We start from the raw sequence: 8,555 nt of genomic DNA, 5'->3' as shown, positions 1-8,555 counted from the left end.
GTCTACACCATATACCAATTTGCACGTATCTTCATCAAGGCCATGAGTTGGGTGCATATCCAAAGAAATCAGTTGAAGTCGTTTTGTTCAAGATCATTTATCGGTTCCGCTATCGTAACGACCCATTTTAGGATCGCGTGGGCACCTACCTTTCCCACATCGGTAGGCGAACCCTTTTATTGAATAACATATTAATTAAACAAGACAATTCATTTAAACAAATAAATACTTAGAAATACAGCGGAAACTTCATAATGTATTCGATAAACTCAAGATTTAATATAATTACAACGATGTAATACATAAAGACTCGATCCCACTTCCCATGACCTGGTCTAGACTAGTATAAGAGCGACTAAATGAATTCCAATTTTCGCTATATTCTAAGACTCAACCTCCATCCTGGAATGAAGAGGGAGGAGGTCTTCAAGATAGGCACCGCCCATTCCGCACACGTCACAATCAACCACACAAACAATCTACACCCCGAAAAGGGTGTAGTAAGTGCAATATCAGTACAATCCACACGTACTAAGTAAGTATTATAGGTCGACAATGGTTAGTAACACATATCAATAAAAGAATTCACAGTTAAACATGATAACAACCCAATCAAGTCATACGTCTATCTAACACACATTGTACATCAATACCTTTTAATCCTTAACTTCACCCCAATAATCACCAGCCAATCTCACAACAATCTCGCAACTCACATATCATTAAATCGGTCATTTTAGTCTAGTAGTCAACTCATCATTAAGGCACCCGTTATCCTACAACATATAGAGATCAAACATATAGCTAATCTTACGGACGGTCTATGGGATACTTCAACAAGTTCAATCAATAAATCCCGATCCAAGTACACATCATTGCCTAAGTAAATCATCTAATCCCAATGTGCCAAGTCTGCATATATCAAGTCCGAATCCAACACCACAAGTATAACACCAACATCTCAAAGTCAAATCATAATGCAATACAATGCAATAGCGCATGAATGCAATACAATGCAATAGTGTATGAATGCAATGCAATGCCATGCAAATGCAGTGTACACATGTACTCCAGATGAAAATATCGATGTCTCGGTAGCACAACCTAGTGTGACTCGCGAATTCTAAGTGCCATCCGTCCTAGATCTTTGCCCAACAGATAGACGGGACCCCAAATCTTTACCAATGGGGGGGTTCTCACCAGCACCACCCTGGGGGACCCGCGGAGTCCATGCACTAACAATGATTCCGAAAATATCATCGAAATCGTCCATGCAACAACGATGCTGGAATGGATCATCGGCCATCGGCCATCTCAAATCACTCAAGTAAAAGAGTTTATCAAGTATCAGTTTTATACAATCAACGATTTCAGAATTGATCTTCGGACATCGGCCTTCTCACAATCACTCAAGTAAAAGAGTTTATCAAATACCATTTTCATACAATCAGCGATTCTGGATTTGATTTTCGGATATCGGCCTTCTCATAATCACTCAAGTAAAAGAGTTTATCAAATATCAGTTTCAGTCAATCAATGATACCAGATCATCACCGGGTATCGACCATGCATCATGAATGAGTGAGACTGTATGCAATGCGTGTATCAACATCAACAATAAAGTTCAATATCACAAATACCAATAACGGGGTACGCCAACAATGTATCATATCACAATACCAACAGTGGCTATGCCAACAATATATCAATATCACAAATACCAACAGTGGGTATGCCAACAATATATCCGAATCACAAATACCAACAGTGGGTATGCCAACAATATATCTGAATCACTAACACCAACAGTGGGTATGCTAACAATATCGTAATCAAGATGATAACCGAATCCAATATTTATCAATAACTCATGGCATCAAGCCGGCACAATAGAACAATCAAATCACAACATAACGGGGTGGCTAATTCCCAACACGCAGCAGGTTAATCAAACCGATATACATTATTACCACTTCCCTATATCTTCCTATTAGCTTAGGACAGGTAATCTCACCCTTCACTCACAATCATTCATCACCACTCAATCTAGAACTCAGTCACAATCGTTGGTGCATTTTATCCTTCCATTTATCAACTAGATTCACTATTAATAGCATAACACAATTAATCACATATTACAAGAATTCTGATCATTACACACAGAAATAGATATCACCCGCTACTCCCAAGTCACATAAAATCTACCGATTTCCAAGAAGGCCACATCATACATCCTAAATAATCTACAGGCCACAAGGCCGAACACAAAATCACACATCAATACCATCCTAGGATTCCATCCAAAATCTCCAATTCCTATACATGCATTCTCTGTTCCTTCTAATACACAAATATGAAAAACTAACTGTAGTCTACCAAAAAGGAAAGCCATAACCTACCTGACAGCCGAATAGGTGTCACGAACCCACATGTTACCTTGTCTTTCGAAGCGTCTCCAAATAATCAAAATCTATCACATATGAATTCTATGTAAGAAACCATGAATAATGATACCCATATTTTCTAATTTCTATTCGGGTCAGATTCCAACCCTTAATTTAGGAAAAACGGGTCTCAAGGGCAAAATAGGAATTTTATGACCAAAATACCAAATTCAATACCAAAAGGTCAAAACCCATTACTTTAATCATAAAAATAATCAGTTAATTCTCAAAATTATCATTAATACGAAAACCCCTAAACTTGGGTCTAAGAACCCTAACTTTGATTCAAGAAATTCAACTCCATAAAGATGGATTATTGACAAAACAAGCATAGATACAACATTATATAGCATAAACACCAATATTAAGATCATTAATCACAATCTCGGAAGTAAATTCGTTTTTAAAACTCCATAAACCCTCCTTTGATTCTAAGGATTCTATGGTTAGGATAAGGATTAGGAGATGAAGCTAAATGATTATGGAGCCAAGAACCTTACCTTAGTGGAGAAATAGGTAGAAAACCCTTCGCCGCCTCTCTCTAGCCCTTAGAATGAAATAAGAATATTGACTAAGTGTCTAGGGTTTTTACAAATATAAGGCACACTGGTACAGTTATGCCGCTCCAGCGGCAACGATACCGCTACAACGGTACTGCCCTAGCGGTATGCAGACCACTACGGCGGTCCTGCATAAGATCTCACAACGCCGGCCGTAAGCGGTCACCTCACCGCCACGGCTGCCACATAACGGCCGTTCCGGTAGCCATTGCGCCACCAAGAACGTAAAACAATTTAACTTTCATGAATTCGACTTCGAAATTTGATTATCATCCAACACCCATAACACACAAATAAAGTCACCCGCGACCTCGGATTTCCCAAATAAGGTCTCGTTGACCGAGTCAACCCCCAATACCTTAAAACTAACTTTACAACCCAGGTCCCAAAATGCACCCGAGTGCATTGGGAATCAAAAAGTATATGCACAAAAGTTCTAAACGACCATCCAAACCTCTCGGAATCGATGGATTTTCGAAAAAGGTCCGTTTACTCAAATCTCAACTTTGAGTCAACTCATTTTCTCTTAAAGCCTATTTTTTCTAGAAAACATTCTAAAGCCCATAACGATGCCTAGGAAGTCATGCCAACTATCTCCTCGGGTCAAAATAGTTCTAACGAGACTCAGGAACGGGTCAACGAGGGCAAAAACGGAATAATCACGACAAAACGGGTCATTACATATATGATTGGCTATGATAAGAGGAAAGGTATAATGCGTGAAGTGTTTTTTAGAGATATCTAACTCACTTCTATACCCTTACAGGTATGCTCATATGACAATCTCAGGACAACCTAACATTGAAGACATAGCACTCATCAGAACTTTTGCTTAAGCTGTTGTCAAAAGCGTCAAGGTACCAGGTCCCTATGACTCAGGTTAGTAGTATTTTCAAGAACTTACATACTTTTAAATTTTGCCTGAGTGTCATGTCACTATTAGTTCCTGCCTCTTCTAAAATGAGCTAAATTACTCCATCTTCTCAGAACCGACCCGTTTGAAAGACTTTTCTTAACAAATAAGAACCCACCTTCTTTTCTCCTCTTTAAGCCAAAAGATCACTCTTTTTCTCTCTCTCCTCACTAATTCAAATCTTCAAACCCTCTTCCCGTCTTACTCCATCCTTTCTCTTCTAGTGTAGAATCAATCATGTCTAACCTAAAATCTTCATCTCTCACCTCCACTAAAGCCAACCCTACACCCTCTTCTATCAAACTGTCTCTTCTGTCAGACCCAAAGTCAATCCCGTCTCCCACAACATCTCAAAACTCGTCCGACCAAAACCCTATCTCTTCTTCCCCTATAATAGGTATTCCTGGTCCCTCTACTACTAATAAGTGCTTAACTCATGAAAAATATGCCTCCTCCACCATAACCACAAAATCTTTAGAAAAGCCCGATTCACAAGGGAGTATGACAACCTCACAATACCTTGATCTTTCTAAGGAAATCGTTGAGAAGAATGACAGGATGGAGGTGACAAGCAAGGGTATCACTGAAGACCACTCGATAGTGAAAGAGGACCTACTCAAAAAGGAAGCAGGGGTTTCAAAGGAAATATCTCCAAATTCAGGTAACCCATATTCTTTGGATAGTGAGAAAGTTGTAGAGAAATATGTTAATATAGAACCTCAAAATGCTGGGTGTGAGGAGAATTTGAGTGCTCTTATTAATGAAGAGAATGTGGATGTCATAGCTACTGAGTGTGAAGAAAGACAGAGAGGTTCTATAGTGGTTGAAAATATAGAGAAATTAAGAGAAGAAAATGTTGAAAATGTGGGAATCAATGACGATTTTGGACTAGAATTGCTAATGGAAAGTGATAATGTAGGTGTTGGTTTTAAAAATGTTGGTGAATACCTTAATGACATTGTCAGAAAGGTTGTGAATGATGTTGCTGATGGAGAATTTGGAAAAATTTCTGTTGAAGAAGAGTTTGAGATGGAAATTGTGGAAACTGAATGAGAACAGGGAAATTCTAGTGGAACAAAGGTAATGAACAAAGGACCTGGTCTCAAAGGAGATTGTTAGGACATTATGTTACACCCTGTAGTTCTAAACGGTGAGATTTATAAGTGTTGGGTGTTTTAAGTGTGGACTTTGGAGTTGTCTTCAAGGATATATACGATCGTATGCATTTGTCTTATGGTTATGAAGGTTTTAGTTCATATAATAAGCTATGGGAAGATTGGAGAGTAAGTGAATTAAGGAAAACTAAGCTTGTTGAAACTTTGGAGAGAATTTGAAGGGCAATTTTGGTCCAATTTGGAGAAAGAATATCTTTTAGCATAAGAGAAGTTTTGAGGCAAAGCAAAAGCCTGCAGTGAAGTTCATGAAGTTTAGTTTCCAGCGCAACAAACCACTTATCGATACGGTATCAAAGTAAGGAGATATGGACGTTACAAACCGGGCTGGCAGGCCAGGAAATTGCTCTGCGCGAACGCGCAGAAGGGGTGACAGACAACCCAGCGCGAACACGCCACTACCCAGCGCGAAACCGCTGAGTACCTTTTGGGTCGGTGCAACCCGAACCTAAAACGTTATAAAAAAATGGGGTTTACCCCCTTATTCCTCATTTAAACATGCTCTAAGCCACCACTAAACTTTTGGAATCCTCCACAAACTTCCACACATCAATTTTAACATAAATCGAGTATAATCCCCGGATTCTGGTCCAGACAAAGATATAGTTGCGATTATAAAAATCGTATAGCGACGGGTCTTGGCTCAAGTTCAAGGTGAAAAGTGAAGAAATTGTACTACTAGCGGGAGTAGGTATGAATCTCTTCTTATTAATATTAATTTCGGTATATTTACAGAGGTAAAATTATTAGACAGTCATATAACAAGTTGGTTAGTTGGGAAACTTGGAAAACATCATGTGGGATATTTTATGGAATATGATGGTATTGGTAATGATGTTTTTGATGTTGGTACTGTTGTTGTTGGTTGTTGGATTGTGATTTCGAGCTAGGCATATAAACAGGGGAGATGCTGCGCGAATTTTGACAGATTCTAAATGGAATTAAATTGAAGGCTTAAGATGGGCATATGACATTGAGCCTAACAATAGTATGAATGGTTTATATGTAGATCTACGAACTTGGGAAGATAAACGTTGAATCGCTAAGGAGACAGAAAGGTATGTTAAGGTTAGTCCCTTTCTTTTAAAGGCATGATTCCTATGTTATGATTCCATATATGTTTCCATAACCTTCTCACTTCCAAAAGTTAGAAGTTCATGATTCTTATAAACTTCTTATGATACTAAAGATGAGATGCTTTCTATGACGAACATGATGATGATGATTTTAATTCCAGAGATTCCAAAGCTTATGATTTTAATACTATTATGAGATTACTGAGCTGGCTTCAAGATTATTGATTATATTTGTTGATGTGGATCTCATCTTATGATTTTGTTCTTTCAAGCTGAGATATATGCATGATGATAATTCTATAACAAAAATCGGAGGTTACCGACCTTACGTCACTCCGATGTATTTATAGATTTTATTTGGCTCTTATGCATGCTTTATATATAGATCTATATATTTTCTCACACCGAGCCGCGCTATAGTCGGTCGGGTACGACACCTATTGTGCAATCACTAATCAGTTGGTATTATACACTAAGTCCCGAAAGGGCCGGGTACGTTACACACTGAGTCCCGAAAGGGTCGGGTACGTTACACACCGAGTCCTGAAAAAGGCCGGGTATGTTATGATGATGATATTATATAAATAGGTATGTACGAAAAGTGTTTTTTTTTTTTTAAAGAAAGAGAGCTAAGCATGCATGGTATCCTCCTTAAAAGGCAATCAGTAGTATAAGTTATCTCTCTATCTCATGTTATGTTTCATGTCTCTTATTATGATATTATTCATGCCTTACATACTCAGTACATTATTCGTACGTACATCCCTTCTTGTGGACACTGTGTTCATGCCCGCAGGTTTAGGTAGTCAGGCGAAAGCCCCAGTAACGATGGATTTTCTCTCGGTGGAGTCAAAATGAGCTCCACTTGGAGCCTAGATTTTGGTATGATATTTTGGTTTGTATACATGAGTATGAAGAGGCCTTGTCCCGTCCTTCCTACAGTATATATTCCATAAGAGGTCTGTAGACATTTGTACGTAGTTAGAGGGTTAGATAGCGTTGTAAGTTCTTATTCCATTATATGACATATGTAGCGGCCTAGTCGGCTTACAGTGTTATTTTCTGTACATATATGTAAATGATGGTTTTGAGTTTTGGATGTGGAGTTTGTTATGTTGATATTACTGATGTGTATAATTCAGTTAAAAGTCATCTATGGGCCACTATGTTGCTCAGTGAGTTTCCAGTTCGAAAGTAGGAGTGCTTGATCAGCAATGGTCGGGCACTCGTCATGACTCCTCAGTTTGGGGCGTGACACATTATACCTCTATCCACCATTGCTATTCCCTGGGAAGACCCCTCAGAAAAGGAACCTGGTCTCCCAAAACCATTTGAATAGGAAAATCCTGAAAGAAGAGAGATAAACTCTGATGAGGATATATCATTGGGGACTTTCTTCAAGCGTAGAACTGGAAGTGCTAAGTCAAAAGGAAGTAAAAGCAAAGGTAAACCCATATCCGCTTAAGAAAAAGGACCTCCTACCACTAGACAAAGGGCCACAACACAACTCAACTCTACTCTTCAAGGCAACAATAAGAAGTGTACTGGAAAGAAAAGAAAGTTGGCAAAGACCGTCAACTTAAGACATTTGATAGATGAAGAGGAAGTTGTGACTATGTCTGATAAAGAAGAAGAAGAAGAAGAAGAAGAAGAGGTGTTACACCCCGTTTCTTAGAACTAAGGTTAGACACATGTCATTAGAGTATTAGTAGAAAAACTGAAGGTTTGAACGTTTTGCGAAAATGATTGATAGGCCTATTTCGGGCAGCCATAACTCCTTGATTAGTTGGGAATTTAGGAAAGTACCCTTAATAAAAGTTATAGTACGTAGAAATATCTTTCTAACAATATAAGGACCCGGACAATTAGAGATTGGAACAAGGAGATATGATCGTCTCAATATGGCTAATAGTAAGACACTTAAAATTCGATAGAATTAGCTAAGTTTTCGATACGTCTATCTTCCAGTCAAATTTCATGAAAATATGTTGGGAATTTGAGCAAACTTAAAACATAAAAGTTGTAGCCCTTTAAAATAGCTTTCCAAAGGTATATTGTGGAACCCAAACAGAGCTATGCACAAGATGTTATATCCATTTTACCGAACACTGCGCAGAACCAACATAAGTCCCTTGTGAGGGCACGTGCGGGCACGTGCGCTGGCCCCGCGTAGCGCGCTAATGGCACAAAAACACCCTCTATGAATATTGACCTGCAGGGGTCATGCGCTGCATGTGCATCGAGGGCCCATCGCATAACAGGTTGGGTTTCGGGTCAAAAGTCGGGATTTCGCGTTTTAAGTTATACTTAAGCTTGGGGTTTATTTTCCTAACATCCCTAGTCACGAAAAATTACCCTAAAGTCGAGGAAATAAGTCCCAACCTAAAAAA

Source organism: Lycium ferocissimum, chromosome 6 (genome assembly GCF_029784015.1).
Source record: "Lycium ferocissimum isolate CSIRO_LF1 chromosome 6, AGI_CSIRO_Lferr_CH_V1, whole genome shotgun sequence".
NCBI lineage: Eukaryota > Viridiplantae > Streptophyta > Magnoliopsida > Solanales > Solanaceae > Lycium > Lycium ferocissimum.
Note: the sequence above shows the minus strand (reverse complement) of the source record.